This window comes from Calliopsis andreniformis, unplaced genomic scaffold, assembly GCF_051401765.1.
Source record: "Calliopsis andreniformis isolate RMS-2024a unplaced genomic scaffold, iyCalAndr_principal scaffold0002, whole genome shotgun sequence".
Taxonomy (NCBI): Eukaryota; Metazoa; Arthropoda; class Insecta; order Hymenoptera; family Andrenidae; genus Calliopsis; species Calliopsis andreniformis.
This window is the reverse complement of record NW_027480423.1, coordinates 11,553,665-11,569,947: the sequence shown is the minus strand read 5'-3', so window position 1 is coordinate 11,569,947 and position 16,283 is coordinate 11,553,665.

The following is a 16,283-nucleotide window of genomic DNA, read 5'->3' as shown; positions in this document are numbered from 1 at the left end:
TCAATGTGAAAGTTATGGTCATTTCTACGATCCGGGCTACCTAGGCTTCACTCTAGGGCGTTGCTCCACCAGATCGAATAGTTAGGGCCTTAGAAGTCAACGCCCGAAGCATAAAATACAAAATAAATACAACAGTTTTTCCATGTAAAGAACGAATAATTGCTATCAGTGTGAAAGTTATGGTCATTTCTACGTTCCGGGCACCCTAGACTTCACCCCATGGCGTTGTTCCACCAGATGGAATATTTAGGGCCTAAGAAGTCAACGCCAGAAGCATAAAATGCGATGTAAATACAACAGCTTTTCCATCGTATAAAACGAATAACGGCAACCAGTGTGAAAGTAATGGCCATTTCTACGTTCTGGGCAACCTAGGCTTCACCCTAGGGCGTTGCTCCACCAGATCGAATAGCTAGGGCCTTAGAAGTCAACGCCAGAAGCATAGGGTACTTATAAATATAACAGTTTTTCCATCGAATAAGACGAATAATAGCCACCAGTGTGAAAGATATGGTCATTTTCTACGTTCCGGGCAACCTAGGCGTCAGTCTAAGGCGTTGCTCGACCAGATCGAATAGTTAGGGCCTAAGAAGTCAACGTCAGAAACATAAAATACAGTATAAATACAACAGTATTTCCATCGTATAAAACGAATAATTGCAACCAGTATGAAAGTTATGGACATTTCTACTTTCCGGTCAACCTAGGCTTCACCCTAGGGCGTTGCTCCAACAGATTAAATAGTTAGGGCCTCAGAAGTCAACGCCAGAAGCATAAAATACAATATAAATACAACAGTTTTTCCATCGTATAACAGGAATAATTGCAACCAGTTTGAAAGTTATGGTCATTTCTGCTTTCCGGGCAACATAGGCTTCACTCTAGGACGTTGTTCCACCCGATCGAATAGTTAGGGCCTAAGAAGTGAACGCCAGAAGCATAAAATACAATATAAATACAACTGTTTTTCCATCGTATAAAACGAATAATTGCAACCAGTGTGAAGGTTATGGTCATTTCTACGTTCCGGGCAACCTATGTTTCACTCTAGGGCGTTGCTCCACCAGATCTAATAGTTCGAGCCTTAGAAGTCAACTCTAGAGGCATAAAATACAATATAAATACAACAGTTTTTCCATCGTATAAAACGAATAATTGCAACCAGTATGAAAGCCATGGTCATTTCTACGTTCCGGGAAACCGAGGCTTCACTCTAGGGCGTTGCTCCAACAGATCGAATTGTTAGGGCCTTAGAAGTCAGCGCCAGAAGCATAAAATACAATAAAAATAAACAGTTGTTCCATCGTATACCAGGAATAATTGCAACCAGTGTGAAAGTAATGTGCATTTCTACGTTCCGTGCAACATAGGCTTCACTCTAGGTTGTTGGACCTCCAGATCCAATGGTTAGGGCCTATGAAGTCAACGCCGGAAGCACCAAATACAAAATAAATACAACAGTTTTTCCATCGTATAAAACGAATAATTGCACCAGTGTGAATGTAATGGTCATTTTTACGTTTCGGGAAACATACACTTTACTCTTTGACGTTGCACCACCAGGTCGAATGGTTAGAGTCTTAGAAAACAACTCCAGACGCATAAAATACAGTAAAAATACAACAGTTTTTCCATCGTATAATAAGTATAATTGCAACCAGTGTGAAAGTAATGGTCATTTTTACGTTTCGGGAAACATACGCTTTACTCTTGGACGTTGCCCAACGAGATCGAAAAGCTAGGATCTTTGGTGTCAACGCCAGAAGCATAAAATGCAATATAAATAAAGAAGTTTTTCCATTGTATATCTCCAATAATTGCAACCAGTGTGAAAGATATGGTCATTTCTACGTTACGGGCAACATAGGCTTCACCCTTGGACGTTGCCCGACGAGATCGAGTAGCTCGGACCTTAGATGTCAGCGCAAGAAGCATAAAATACAATAAAAATACAACAGGTTTTCCATCGTATAGCATGAATAATTGAAACCAGTGTGAAGGTTATGGTCATTTCTACGTTCCGGGCAACAGAGCCTTCACTCTAGGGCGTTGCTCCACCAGATCGAATAGCTAGGGACTTAGAGTTCAACGCCAGAAGAATAAAATACAATATAAGTACAACAGTTTTTCAATCGTATAAAATGAATAATTGCAACCAGTGTGAAAGTAATGGTCATTCCTACTTTTCGGGCAACATACGCTTCACTCTTGGACGTTGCCCCACGAGATCGAATAGTTAGGACCTTATAGGCCAACGTCAGAAGCATAAAATACAATAAAAACGCAACGGTTTTTCCATCGTATAACAGGAGTAACTGCAACCAGTTTGAAAGTAATGCTCATTTCTACGTTCCGGGCAACCTAGGCTTCACCCTAGTGCGTTGTTCCACCAGATCGAATAGTTAAGGCCTAAGAAGTTAACGCCAGAAGCATAAAATACAATATAAATACAACAGTTTTTCCATCGTATAAAACGGATAATTGCCACCAGTATGAAAGTTATGGTCATTTCTACTTACCGGGCAACCTAGGATTCACCCTTGGGGGTTGCTCCAACAGTTTGAATAGATAGGGCCTCAGAAGTCAACGCCAGAAGCATAAAATACAATATAAATACAACAGTTTTTCCATCGTATAACAGGAATAATTGCAACCAGTTTGAAAGTTATTGTCATTTCTGCTTGCCGGGCAACATAGGCTTCACCCTAGGGCGTTGTTCGACCCGATCGAATAGTTAGGGCCTAAGAAGTGAACGCCAGAAGCATAAAATACAATAAAGATGCAACAGTTCTTCCATCGTATAACATGAATAACTGCAACCAGTGTGAAAGTACTGGTCATTTCTACGATCCGGGTAACCTAGGCGTCACTCTAGGGCGTTGCTCCACCATATCTAATAGCTACGGCATTAGAAGGCAACGCCAGAAGCATAAAATACAATAAAAGTGCAACAGTTTTTCCATCGTATAAAATGAATAATTGCAAGCAGTGTGAAAGTAATGGTCATTTCTACGTTCCGGACAACCTAGGCTTCACTCTAGGGAGGTGTTCCACCAGATGGAATAGTTAGGCCCTAAGAAATCAACGCCAGAAGCATAAAGTACAATATGAATCTAACAGTTTTTCCATCGTATAAAACGAATAATAGCAACCAGTGTGAAAGTTATGGTCATTTCTGCTTTCCGGGCAACATAGGCTTCACCCTAGGACGTTGTTCCACCCGATCGAATAGTTAGGGCCTAAGAAGTGAACGCCAGAAGCATAAAATACAATATAAATACAACAGTTTTTCCATCGTATAAAACGAATAATTGCAACCAGTGTGAAGGTTATGGTCATTTCTACGTTCCGGGCAACCTATGTTTCACTCTAGGGCGTTGCTCCACCAGATCTAATAGTTCGAGCCTTAGAAGTCAACTCTAGAGGCATAAAATACAATATAAATACAACAGTTTTTCCATCGTATAAAACGAATAATTGCAACCAGTATGAAAGTCATGGTCATTTCTGCGTTCCGGGAAACCAAGGCTTCACTCTAGGGCGTTGCTCCAACAGATCGAATTGTTAGGGCCTTAGAAGTCAGCGCCAGAAGCATAAAATACAATAAAAATAAACAGTTGTTCCATCGTATACCAGGAATAATTGCAACCAGTGTGAAAGTAATGTGCATTTCTACGTTCCGTGCAACATAGGCTTCACTCTAGGTTGTTGGACCTCCAGATCCAATAGTTAGGGCCTATGAAGTCAACGCCGGAAGCACCAAATACAAAATAAATACAACAGTTTTTCCATCGTATAAAACGAATAATTGCACCAGTGTGAATGTAATGGTCATTTCTACGTTCCGGACAACCTAGGCTTCACCCTAGGGCGTTGCTCCAACAGATTAAATAGTGAGGGCCTCAGAAGTCAACGCCAGAAGCATAAAATACAATATAAATACAACAGTTTTTCCATCGTATAACAGGAATAATTGCAACCAGTTTGAAAGTTATGGTCATTTCTGCTTTCCGGGCAACATAGGCTTCACCCTAGGACGTTGTTCCACCCGATCGAATAGTTAGGGCCTAAGAAGTGAACGCCAGAAGCATAAAATACAATATAAATACAACAGTCTTTCCATGTATAGAACGAATAATTGCTATCAGTGTGAAAGCTATGGTCATTTCTACGTTCCACGCTACCTAGGCTTCAATCTAGGGCGCTGTTCCACCAGATCGAATAGACAGGGCCTAAGAAGTCAACGCCAGAAGAATAAAATACAATATCAGTACTACAGTTGTTCCACCGTATAAAGTGAATAATTGCAAACATTGTGAAAGTAATGGTCATTTCTACGTTCCGGGCAACCTAGGCGTCATTCTAGGGCGTTGCTCCACCAGATCGAATAGTTAGGGCCTTAGAAGTCAACGCCCGAAGCATAAAATACAAAATAAATAGAACAGTTTTTCCATGTATAGAACGAATAATTGCTATCAATGTGAAAGTTATGGTCATTTCTACGATCCGGGCTACCTAGGCTTCACTCTAGGGCGTTGCTCCACCAGATCGAATAGTTAGGGCCTTAGAAGTCAACGCCCGAAGCATAAAATACAAAATAAATACAACAGTTTTTCCATGTAAAGAACGAATAATTGCTATCAGTGTGAAAGTTATGGTCATTTCTACGTTCCGGGCAACCTAGACTTCACCCCAGGGCGTTGTTCCACCAGATGGAATATTTAGGGCCTAAGAAGTCAACGCCAGAAGCATAAAATGCGATGTAAATACAACAGCTTTTCCATCGTATAAAACGAATAATGGAAACCAGTGTGAAAGTAATGGTCATTTCTACGTTCTGGGCAACCTAGGCTTCACTCTAGGGCGTTGTTCCACCAGATCGAAATGTTAGGTCCTAAGAAGTCAACGCCAGAAACGTAAAATACAAAAAAATGCAACAGTTTTTCCATCGTATAGCATGACTAATTGCAACCAGTGCGAAAGTAATGATCATTTCGACGTTTCGGGCATCCTAGGCTTAACTCTGAGGCGTTGCTCCACCAGATCGAAGAGCTGCGGCCTTAGAAGTCAACGCCCGACGCATAATATACAATATAAATATAACAGTTTTTCCATCGTATAAAACGAACAATAGCAACCAGTGTGAAAGTTATGGTCATTTCTACGTTCCGGTCTACCTAGGCTTCACTCTAGGGCGTTCCTCCACCAGATCGAATAGTTAGGGCCTTAGAAGTCAACGCCCGAAGCATAAAATACAAAATAAACAGAACAGTTTTTCTATGTATAGAACGAATAATTGCTATCAGTGTGAAAGTTATGGTCATTTCTACGTTCCGGGCAACCTAGGCTTCACCCCAGGGCGTTGTTCCACCAGATGGAATAGTTAGGGCCTAAGAAGTCAACGCCAGAAGCATAAAATACGATATAAATACAACAGCTATTCCATCGTATAAAACGAATAACGGCAACCAGTGTGAAAGTAATGGCCATTTCTACGTTCTGGGCAACCTAGGCTTCACCCTAGGGCGTTGCTCCACCAGATCGAATAGCTAGGGCCTTAGAAGTCAACGCCAGAAGCATAGGGTACATATAAATATAACAGTTTTTCCATCGAATAAGACGAATAATAGCCACCGGTGTGAAAGATATGGTCATTTCTACGTTCCGGGAAACCAAGGCTTCACTCTAGGGCGTTGCTCCAACAGATCGAATTGTCAGGGCCTTAGAAGTCAGCGCCAGAAGCATAAAATACAATAAAAATAAACAGTTGTTCCATCGTATACCAGGAATAATTGCAACCAGTTTGAAAGTTATGGTCATTTCTGCTTTCTGGGCAACCTAGGATTCACCCTAGGGCGTTGTTCCACCCGATCGAATAGTTAGGGCCCTAGAAGTCAACGCCAGAAGAATAAGGTACTTATAAACATAACAGTTCTTCCATCGAATAAGACGAATAATAGCCACCAGTGTGAAAGTTATGGTCATTTCTATGTTCCGGGCAACCTAAGCTTCACTCTAGGGCGTTGCTCCACCAGATCGAATAGTTAGGGCCTCAGAAGTCAACGCCAGAAGCATAAAATACAATATAAATACAACAGTTTTTCCATCGTATAACAAGAATAATTGCAACCAGTTTGAAAGTTATGGTCATTTCTGCTTTCCGGGCAACATAGGCTTCACCCTAGGGCGTTGCTCCAACAGATTAAATAGTTAGGGCCTCAGAAGTCAACGCCAGAAGCATAAAATACAATATAAATACAACAGTTTTTCCATCGTATAACAGGAATAATTGCAACCAGTTTGAAAGTTATGGTCATTTCTGCTTTCCGGGCAACCTAGGATTCACCCTAGGGCGTTGTTCCACCCGATCGAATAGTTAGGGCCCTAGAAGTCAACGCCAGAAGAATAAGGTACTTATAAACATAACAGTTCTTCCATCGAATAAGACGAATAATAGCCACCAGTGTGAAAGTTATGGTCATTTCTATGTTCCGGGCAACCTAAGCTTCACTCTAGGGCGTTGCTCCACCAGATCGAACAGTTAGTGCCTTAGAAGTCAATGCTAGAGGCATAAAATACAATATAAATACAACAGTTTTTCCATCGTATAAAACGAATAATTGCAACCAGTATGAAAGTCATGGTCATTTCTACGTTCCGGGAAACCAAGGCTTCACTCTAGGGCGTTGCTCCAACAGATCGAATTGTCAGGGCCTTAGAAGTCAGCGCCAGAAGCATAAAATACAATAAAAATAAACAGTTGTTCCATCGTATACCAGGAATAATTGCAACCAGTGTGAAAGTAATGTGCATTTCTACGTTCCGTGCAACCTAGGCTTCACTCTAGGGAGTTGGACCACCAGATCGAATAGTTAGGGCCTTACAAGTCAACGCCCGAAGCATAAAATGCAAAATAAATACAACAGTTTTTCCATGTAAAGAACGAATAATTGCTATCAGTGTGAAAGTTATGGTCATTTCTACGTTCCGGGCAACCTAGACTTCACCCCAGTGCGTTGTTCCACCAGATGGAATAGTTAGGGCCTAAGAAGTCAACGCCAGAAGCATAAAATACGATATAAATACAACAGCTTTTCCATCGTATAAAACGTATAACGGCAACCAGTGTGATAGTAATGGTCATTTCAACGTTCTGGGCAACCTAGGCTTCACTCTAGGGCGTTGTTCCACCAGATCGAATAGTTAGGGCCTTAGAAGTCAACGCCCGAAGCATAAAATACAAAATAAATAGAACAGTTTTTCCATGTATAAAACGAATAATTGCTATCAGTGTGAAAGTTATGGTCATTTCTACGTTCCGTGCAACCTGGGCTTCACCCCAGGGCGTTGTTCCACCAGATGGAATATTTAGGGCCTAAGAAGTCAACGCCAGAAGCTTAAAAGACGATGTAAATACAACAGCTTTTCCATCGTATAAAACGAATAATGGCAACCAGTGTGAAAGTAATGGTCATTTCTACGTTCTGGGCAACCTAGGCTTCATTCTAGGGCGTTGTTCCACCAGACCGAAATGTTAGGGCCTAAGAAGTCAACGCCAGAAGCATAAAATACAATAAAACTGCAACAGCTTTTCCATCGTATAGCATGACTAATTGCAACCAGTGCGAAAGTAATGACCATTTCGACGTTCCGGGCATCCTAGGCTTAACTCTGAGGCGTTGCTCCACCATATCGAAGAGTTAGGGACTTAGAAGTGAACGACAGAAGCATAAGCTACAAAATAAATACAACAGTCTTTCCATCGTATAAAACGAGTAATTGCATCCTGTGTGAAGGCTATGGTCACATCTACGTTCCGGGCAACCTAGGCTTCACTCTAGGGCCTTGCTCCACCAGATCGAATGGTTAGGGCCTAAGAAGTCAACGCCAGAAGCATAAAATACAAAATAAATAGAACAGTTTTTGTATGTATAGAACGAATAATTGCTATCAGTGTGAAAGTTATGGTCATTTCTACGTTCCGGGCAACCTAGGCTTCACCCCAGGGCGTTGTTCCACCAGATGGAATAGTTAGGGCCTAAGAAGTCAACGCCAGAAGCATAAAATACGATATAAATACAACAGCTTTTCCATCGTATAAAACGAATAATGGCAACCAGTGTGATAGTAATGGCCATTTCTACGTTCTGGGCAATCTAGGCTTCACTCTAGGGCGTTGTTCCACCAGATCGAATAGTTAGGGCCTTAGAAGTCAACGCCCGAAGCATAAAATACAAAATAAATAGAACAGTTTTTCCATGTATAAAACGAATAATTGCTATCAGTGCGAAAGCTATAGTCATTTCTACGTTCCGTGCAACCTGGGCTTCACCCCAGGGCGTTGTTCCACCAGATGGAATATTCAGGGCCTAAGAAGTCAACGCCAGAAGCTTAAAACACGATGTAAATACAACAGCTTTTCCATCGTATAAAACGAATAATGGCAACCAGTGTGAAAGTAATGGTCATTTCTACGTTCTGGGCAACCTAGGCTTCACTCTAGGGCCTTGCTCCACCAGATCGAATGGTTAGGGCCTAAGAAGTCAACGCCAGAAGCATAAAATACAATATAAATACAACAGTTTTTCCATCGTATAAAACGAATAATTGCAACCAGTGTGAAGGTTATGGTCATTTCTACGTTCCGGGCAACCTATGTTTCACTCTAGGGCGTTGCTCCACCAGATCTAATAGTTCGAGCCTTAGAAGTCAACTCTAGAGGCATAAAATACAATATAAATACAACAGTTTTTCCATCGTATAAAACGAATAATTGCAACCAGTATGACAGTCATGGTCATTTCTACGTTCCGGGAAACCAGGGCTTCACTCTAGGGCGTTGCTCCAACAGATCGAATTGTTAGGGCCTTAGAAGTCAGCGCCAGAAGCATAAAATACAATAAAAATAAACAGTTGTTCCATGGCATACCAGGAATAATTGCAACCAGTGTGAAAGTAATGTGCATTTCTACGTTCCGTGCAACATAGGCTTCACTCTAGGTTGTTGGACCTCCAGATCCAATAGTTAGGGCCTATGAAGTCAACGCCAGAAGCACCAAATACAAAATAAATACAACAGTTTTTCCATCGTATAAAATGAATAATTGCAACCAGTGTGAAAGTTATGGTCATTTCTACGTTCCGCGCAACCTAGGTTTCACTCTAGGGCGTTGCTCCACCAGATCGAATGGTTCGAGCCTTAGAAGTCAACGTCAGAAGCATAAAATACAATATAAATACAACAGTTTTTCCATCGTATAAAACGAATAATTGCAACCAGTATGAAAGTAATGGTCATTTCTACGTTCCGGGCAACCTAGGTTTCACTCTAGGGCGTTGCTCCACCAGATCGAATAGTTAGTGCGTTAGAAGTCAACGTCAGAAGCATAAAATACAGTATAAATACAACAGTTTTTCCATCGTATAAAACGAGTAATTGCAACCAGTATGAAAGTTATGGACATTTCTACTATCCGGGCATCCTAGGCTTCACCCTAGGGCGATGCTCCACCAGATCGAATAGTTAGAGCCTTAGAAATCAACGCGCGAAGCATAAAACACAAAATAAATAGAACAGTTTTTCCATTGTATAAATCGAATAATTTCTACCAGTGTGAAAGTTATGGTCTTTTCTACGTTCCGGGCAACCTAGGCTTCACCCTAGGGCGTTGCTCCAACAGATTAAATAGTTAGGGCCTCAGATGTCAACGCCAGAAGCATAAAATACAATATAAATACAACAGTTTTTCCACCGTATAAAGCGAATAATTGCAACCAGTATGAAAGTCATGGTCATTTCTACGTTCCGGGAAACCAAGGATTCACTCTAGGGCGTTGCTCCAGCAGATCGAATAGTTAGGGCCTCAGAAGTCAGCGCCAGAAGCATAAAATACAATATAAATACAACAGTTTTTCCATCGTATAAAGCGAATAATTGCAACCACTATGAAAGTTATGGTCATTTCTACTATCCGGGCAACCTAGACTTCACACTAGGGCGTTGCTCCACCAGATCGAATAGTTAGGGCCTTAGAAGTCAACGCCCGAAGAATAAAATGCAACAAAAATACAACAGTTTTTCCATCGTATAACAGGAATAATAGTAACCAGTTTGAAAGTGATGGTCATTTCTACGTTCCGGGCAGCCTAGGCTTCACTCTAGGGCGTTGCTCCACCAGATCGAATAGTTAGGGCCTAAGAAGTCAACACCAGGAGCATAAAATACAATATAAATACAACAGGTTTTCCATCCTATAACATCAATAATTGCAACCAGTGTGAAAGTAATGGTTATTTCTACGTTCCGAGCCACCTACGCTTCACTCTAGGGCGTTGCTCCACCAGATCGAAAGGTTAGGGCCTTAGAAGTCAACGCGCGAAGCATAAAATACAAAATAAATAGAACAGATTTTCCATCGTATAAAACGAATAATTGCAACCACTATGAAAGTTATGGTCATTTCTACTATCCGGGCAACCTAGACTTCACACTAGGGCGTTGCTCCAACAGATCGAATAGTTAGGGCCTTAGAAGTCAACACCAGGAGCATAAAACACAATATAAATACAACAGGTTTTCCATCCTATAACATCAATAATTGCAACCAGTGTGAAAGTAATGATTATTTCTACGTTCCGAGCAACCTACGCTTCACTCTAGGGCGTTGCTCCACCAGATCGAAAGGTTAGGGCCTTAGAAGTCAACGCGCGAGGCATAAAATACAAAATAAATAGAACAGTTTTTCCATCGTATAAAACGAATAATTGCAACCAGTATGAAAGTCACGGTCCTTTCTACGTTCCGGTAAACCAGGGCTGTACTCTAGGGCGTTGCTCCAACAGATCGAACAGTTAGGGCCTCAGAAGTCAACGCCGGAAGCATAAAATACAATATAAATACAACAGTTTTTCCATCGTATAAAGCGAATAATTGCAACCACTATGAAAGTTATGGTTATTACTACTATCCGGGCAACCTGGGCTTCACCCTAGGGCGTTGCTCCACCAGATCGAATAGTTAGGGTCTTAGAAGTCGACGCCAGAAGCATAAGGTACTTATAAATATAACAGTTTTTCCATCGAATAAGACGAATAATAGCCACCAGTGTGAAGGCTATGGTCACTTCTATGTTCCGGGAAACCAAGGCTTCACTCTAGGGCGTTGCTCAAACAGATCGAATAGTTAGGGCCTAAGAAGTCAACGCCAGAAGCATAAAATACAATATGAATCTAACAGTTTTTCCATCGTATAAAACGAAAAATTGCACCAGTGTGAATGTTATGGTCATTTTTACGTTTCGGGAAACATACGCTTTACTCTTTGGCGTTGCACCACCAGGTCGAATAGTTAGAGTCTTAGAAAACAACTCCAGACGCATAAAATACAGTAAAAATACGACAGGTTTTCCTTCGTATAACAGCAGTAACTGCAACCATTGTGAAAGTAATGGTCATTTCTACGTTCCGGGCATCCTAGTCTGCATTCTTGGGCGTTGCTCCACCACATCGAATAGCTACGGCCTTAGAAGTCAACGCTAGAAGCATAAAATACAATAATAAAACAACAGTTTTTTCATTGCATAACAGGAATAATTGCAACAAGCGTGAAGGTAATGGTCATTTCTACGTTCCGGGCAATCTAGGCTTCACTCTCGGGCGGTGCCCCACGAGATCAAATAGTTAGGGCCTAAGAAGTCAACGCCAGGAGCATAAATTACAATATAAGTACAACGGCTTTTCCATCGTATAAAATGTATATTGGCAAACAGTGTGAAAGTAATGGTCATTTCTACGTTCCGGGCAACCTAGGCTTCACTCGAGGCCGGTGCTCTACCAGACCAAATATCTAGGGCCTAAGAAGTAAACGCCAGAAGCATAAAATACAATAAAGATGCAACAGTTCTTTCATCGTATAACATGAATAACTGCAACCAGTGTGAAAGTACTGGTCATTTCTACGATCCGGGTAACCTAGGCGTCACTCTAGGGCGTTGCTCCATCATATCTAATAGCTACGGCATTAGAAGGCAACGCCAGAAGCATAATATACAATATAAATATAACAGTTTTTCCATCGTATAAAACGAACAATAGCAACCAGTGTGAAAGTTATGGTCATTTCTACGTTCCGGTCTACCTAGGCTTCACTCTAGGGCGTTCCTCCACCAGATCGAATAGTTAGGGCCTTAGAAGTCAACGCCCGAAGCATAAAATACAAAATAAACAGAACAGTTTTTCTATGTATAGAACGAATAATTGCTATCAGTGTGAAAGTTATGGTCATTTCTACGTTCCGGGCAACCTAGGCTTCACCCCAGGGCGTTGTTCCACCAGATGGAATAGTTAGGGCCTAAGAAGTCAACGCCAGAAGCATAAAATACGATATAAATACAACAGCTATTCCATCGTATAAAACGAATAACGGCAACCAGTGTGAAAGTAATGGCCATTTCTACGTTCTGGGCAACCTAGGCTTCACCCTAGGGCGTTGCTCCACCAGATCGAATAGCTAGGGCCTTAGAAGTCAACGCCAGAAGCATAGGGTACATATAAATATAACAGTTTTTCCATCGAATAAGACGAATAATAGCCACCGGTGTGAAAGATATGGTCATTTCTACGTTCCGGGAAACCAAGGCTTCACTCTAGGGCGTTGCTCCAACAGATCGAATTGTCAGGGCCTTAGAAGTCAGCGCCAGAAGCATAAAATACAATAAAAATAAACAGTTGTTCCATCGTATACCAGGAATAATTGCAACCAGTTTGAAAGTTATGGTCATTTCTGCTTTCTGGGCAACCTAGGATTCACCCTAGGGCGTTGTTCCACCCGATCGAATAGTTAGGGCCCTAGAAGTCAACGCCAGAAGAATAAGGTACTTATAAACATAACAGTTCTTCCATCGAATAAGACGAATAATAGCCACCAGTGTGAAAGTTATGGTCATTTCTATGTTCCGGGCAACCTAAGCTTCACTCTAGGGCGTTGCTCCACCAGATCGAATAGTTAGGGCCTCAGAAGTCAACGCCAGAAGCATAAAATACAATATAAATACAACAGTTTTTCCATCGTATAACAAGAATAATTGCAACCAGTTTGAAAGTTATGGTCATTTCTGCTTTCCGGGCAACATAGGCTTCACCCTAGGGCGTTGCTCCAACAGATTAAATAGTTAGGGCCTCAGAAGTCAACGCCAGAAGCATAAAATACAATATAAATACAACAGTTTTTCCATCGTATAACAGGAATAATTGCAACCAGTTTGAAAGTTATGGTCATTTCTGCTTTCCGGGCAACCTAGGATTCACCCTAGGGCGTTGTTCCACCCGATCGAATAGTTAGGGCCCTAGAAGTCAACGCCAGAAGAATAAGGTACTTATAAACATAACAGTTCTTCCATCGAATAAGACGAATAATAGCCACCAGTGTGAAAGTTATGGTCATTTCTATGTTCCGGGCAACCTAAGCTTCACTCTAGGGCGTTGCTCCACCAGATCGAACAGTTAGTGCCTTAGAAGTCAATGCTAGAGGCATAAAATACAATATAAATACAACAGTTTTTCCATCGTATAAAACGAATAATTGCAACCAGTATGAAAGTCATGGTCATTTCTACGTTCCGGGAAACCAAGGCTTCACTCTAGGGCGTTGCTCCAACAGATCGAATTGTCAGGGCCTTAGAAGTCAGCGCCAGAAGCATAAAATACAATAAAAATAAACAGTTGTTCCATCGTATACCAGGAATAATTGCAACCAGTGTGAAAGTAATGTGCATTTCTACGTTCCGTGCAACCTAGGCTTCACTCTAGGGAGTTGGACCACCAGATCGAATAGTTAGGGCCTTACAAGTCAACGCCCGAAGCATAAAATGCAAAATAAATACAACAGTTTTTCCATGTAAAGAACGAATAATTGCTATCAGTGTGAAAGTTATGGTCATTTCTACGTTCCGGGCAACCTAGACTTCACCCCAGTGCGTTGTTCCACCAGATGGAATAGTTAGGGCCTAAGAAGTCAACGCCAGAAGCATAAAATACGATATAAATACAACAGCTTTTCCATCGTATAAAACGTATAACGGCAACCAGTGTGATAGTAATGGTCATTTCAACGTTCTGGGCAACCTAGGCTTCACTCTAGGGCGTTGTTCCACCAGATCGAATAGTTAGGGCCTTAGAAGTCAACGCCCGAAGCATAAAATACAAAATAAATAGAACAGTTTTTCCATGTATAAAACGAATAATTGCTATCAGTGTGAAAGTTATGGTCATTTCTACGTTCCGTGCAACCTGGGCTTCACCCCAGGGCGTTGTTCCACCAGATGGAATATTTAGGGCCTAAGAAGTCAACGCCAGAAGCTTAAAAGACGATGTAAATACAACAGCTTTTCCATCGTATAAAACGAATAATGGCAACCAGTGTGAAAGTAATGGTCATTTCTACGTTCTGGGCAACCTAGGCTTCATTCTAGGGCGTTGTTCCACCAGACCGAAATGTTAGGGCCTAAGAAGTCAACGCCAGAAGCATAAAATACAATAAAACTGCAACAGCTTTTCCATCGTATAGCATGACTAATTGCAACCAGTGCGAAAGTAATGACCATTTCGACGTTCCGGGCATCCTAGGCTTAACTCTGAGGCGTTGCTCCACCATATCGAAGAGTTAGGGACTTAGAAGTGAACGACAGAAGCATAAGCTACAAAATAAATACAACAGTCTTTCCATCGTATAAAACGAGTAATTGCATCCTGTGTGAAGGCTATGGTCACATCTACGTTCCGGGCAACCTAGGCTTCACTCTAGGGCCTTGCTCCACCAGATCGAATGGTTAGGGCCTAAGAAGTCAACGCCAGAAGCATAAAATACAAAATAAATAGAACAGTTTTTGTATGTATAGAACGAATAATTGCTATCAGTGTGAAAGTTATGGTCATTTCTACGTTCCGGGCAACCTAGGCTTCACCCCAGGGCGTTGTTCCACCAGATGGAATAGTTAGGGCCTAAGAAGTCAACGCCAGAAGCATAAAATACGATATAAATACAACAGCTTTTCCATCGTATAAAACGAATAATGGCAACCAGTGTGATAGTAATGGCCATTTCTACGTTCTGGGCAATCTAGGCTTCACTCTAGGGCGTTGTTCCACCAGATCGAATAGTTAGGGCCTTAGAAGTCAACGCCCGAAGCATAAAATACAAAATAAATAGAACAGTTTTTCCATGTATAAAACGAATAATTGCTATCAGTGCGAAAGCTATAGTCATTTCTACGTTCCGTGCAACCTGGGCTTCACCCCAGGGCGTTGTTCCACCAGATGGAATATTCAGGGCCTAAGAAGTCAACGCCAGAAGCTTAAAACACGATGTAAATACAACAGCTTTTCCATCGTATAAAACGAATAATGGCAACCAGTGTGAAAGTAATGGTCATTTCTACGTTCTGGGCAACCTAGGCTTCACTCTAGGGCCTTGCTCCACCAGATCGAATGGTTAGGGCCTAAGAAGTCAACGCCAGAAGCATAAAATACAATATAAATACAACAGTTTTTCCATCGTATAAAACGAATAATTGCAACCAGTGTGAAGGTTATGGTCATTTCTACGTTCCGGGCAACCTATGTTTCACTCTAGGGCGTTGCTCCACCAGATCTAATAGTTCGAGCCTTAGAAGTCAACTCTAGAGGCATAAAATACAATATAAATACAACAGTTTTTCCATCGTATAAAACGAATAATTGCAACCAGTATGACAGTCATGGTCATTTCTACGTTCCGGGAAACCAGGGCTTCACTCTAGGGCGTTGCTCCAACAGATCGAATTGTTAGGGCCTTAGAAGTCAGCGCCAGAAGCATAAAATACAATAAAAATAAACAGTTGTTCCATGGCATACCAGGAATAATTGCAACCAGTGTGAAAGTAATGTGCATTTCTACGTTCCGTGCAACATAGGCTTCACTCTAGGTTGTTGGACCTCCAGATCCAATAGTTAGGGCCTATGAAGTCAACGCCAGAAGCACCAAATACAAAATAAATACAACAGTTTTTCCATCGTATAAAATGAATAATTGCAACCAGTGTGAAAGTTATGGTCATTTCTACGTTCCGCGCAACCTAGGTTTCACTCTAGGGCGTTGCTCCACCAGATCGAATGGTTCGAGCCTTAGAAGTCAACGTCAGAAGCATAAAATACAATATAAATACAACAGTTTTTCCATCGTATAAAACGAATAATTGCAACCAGTATGAAAGTAATGGTCATTTCTACGTTCCGGGCAACCTAGGTTT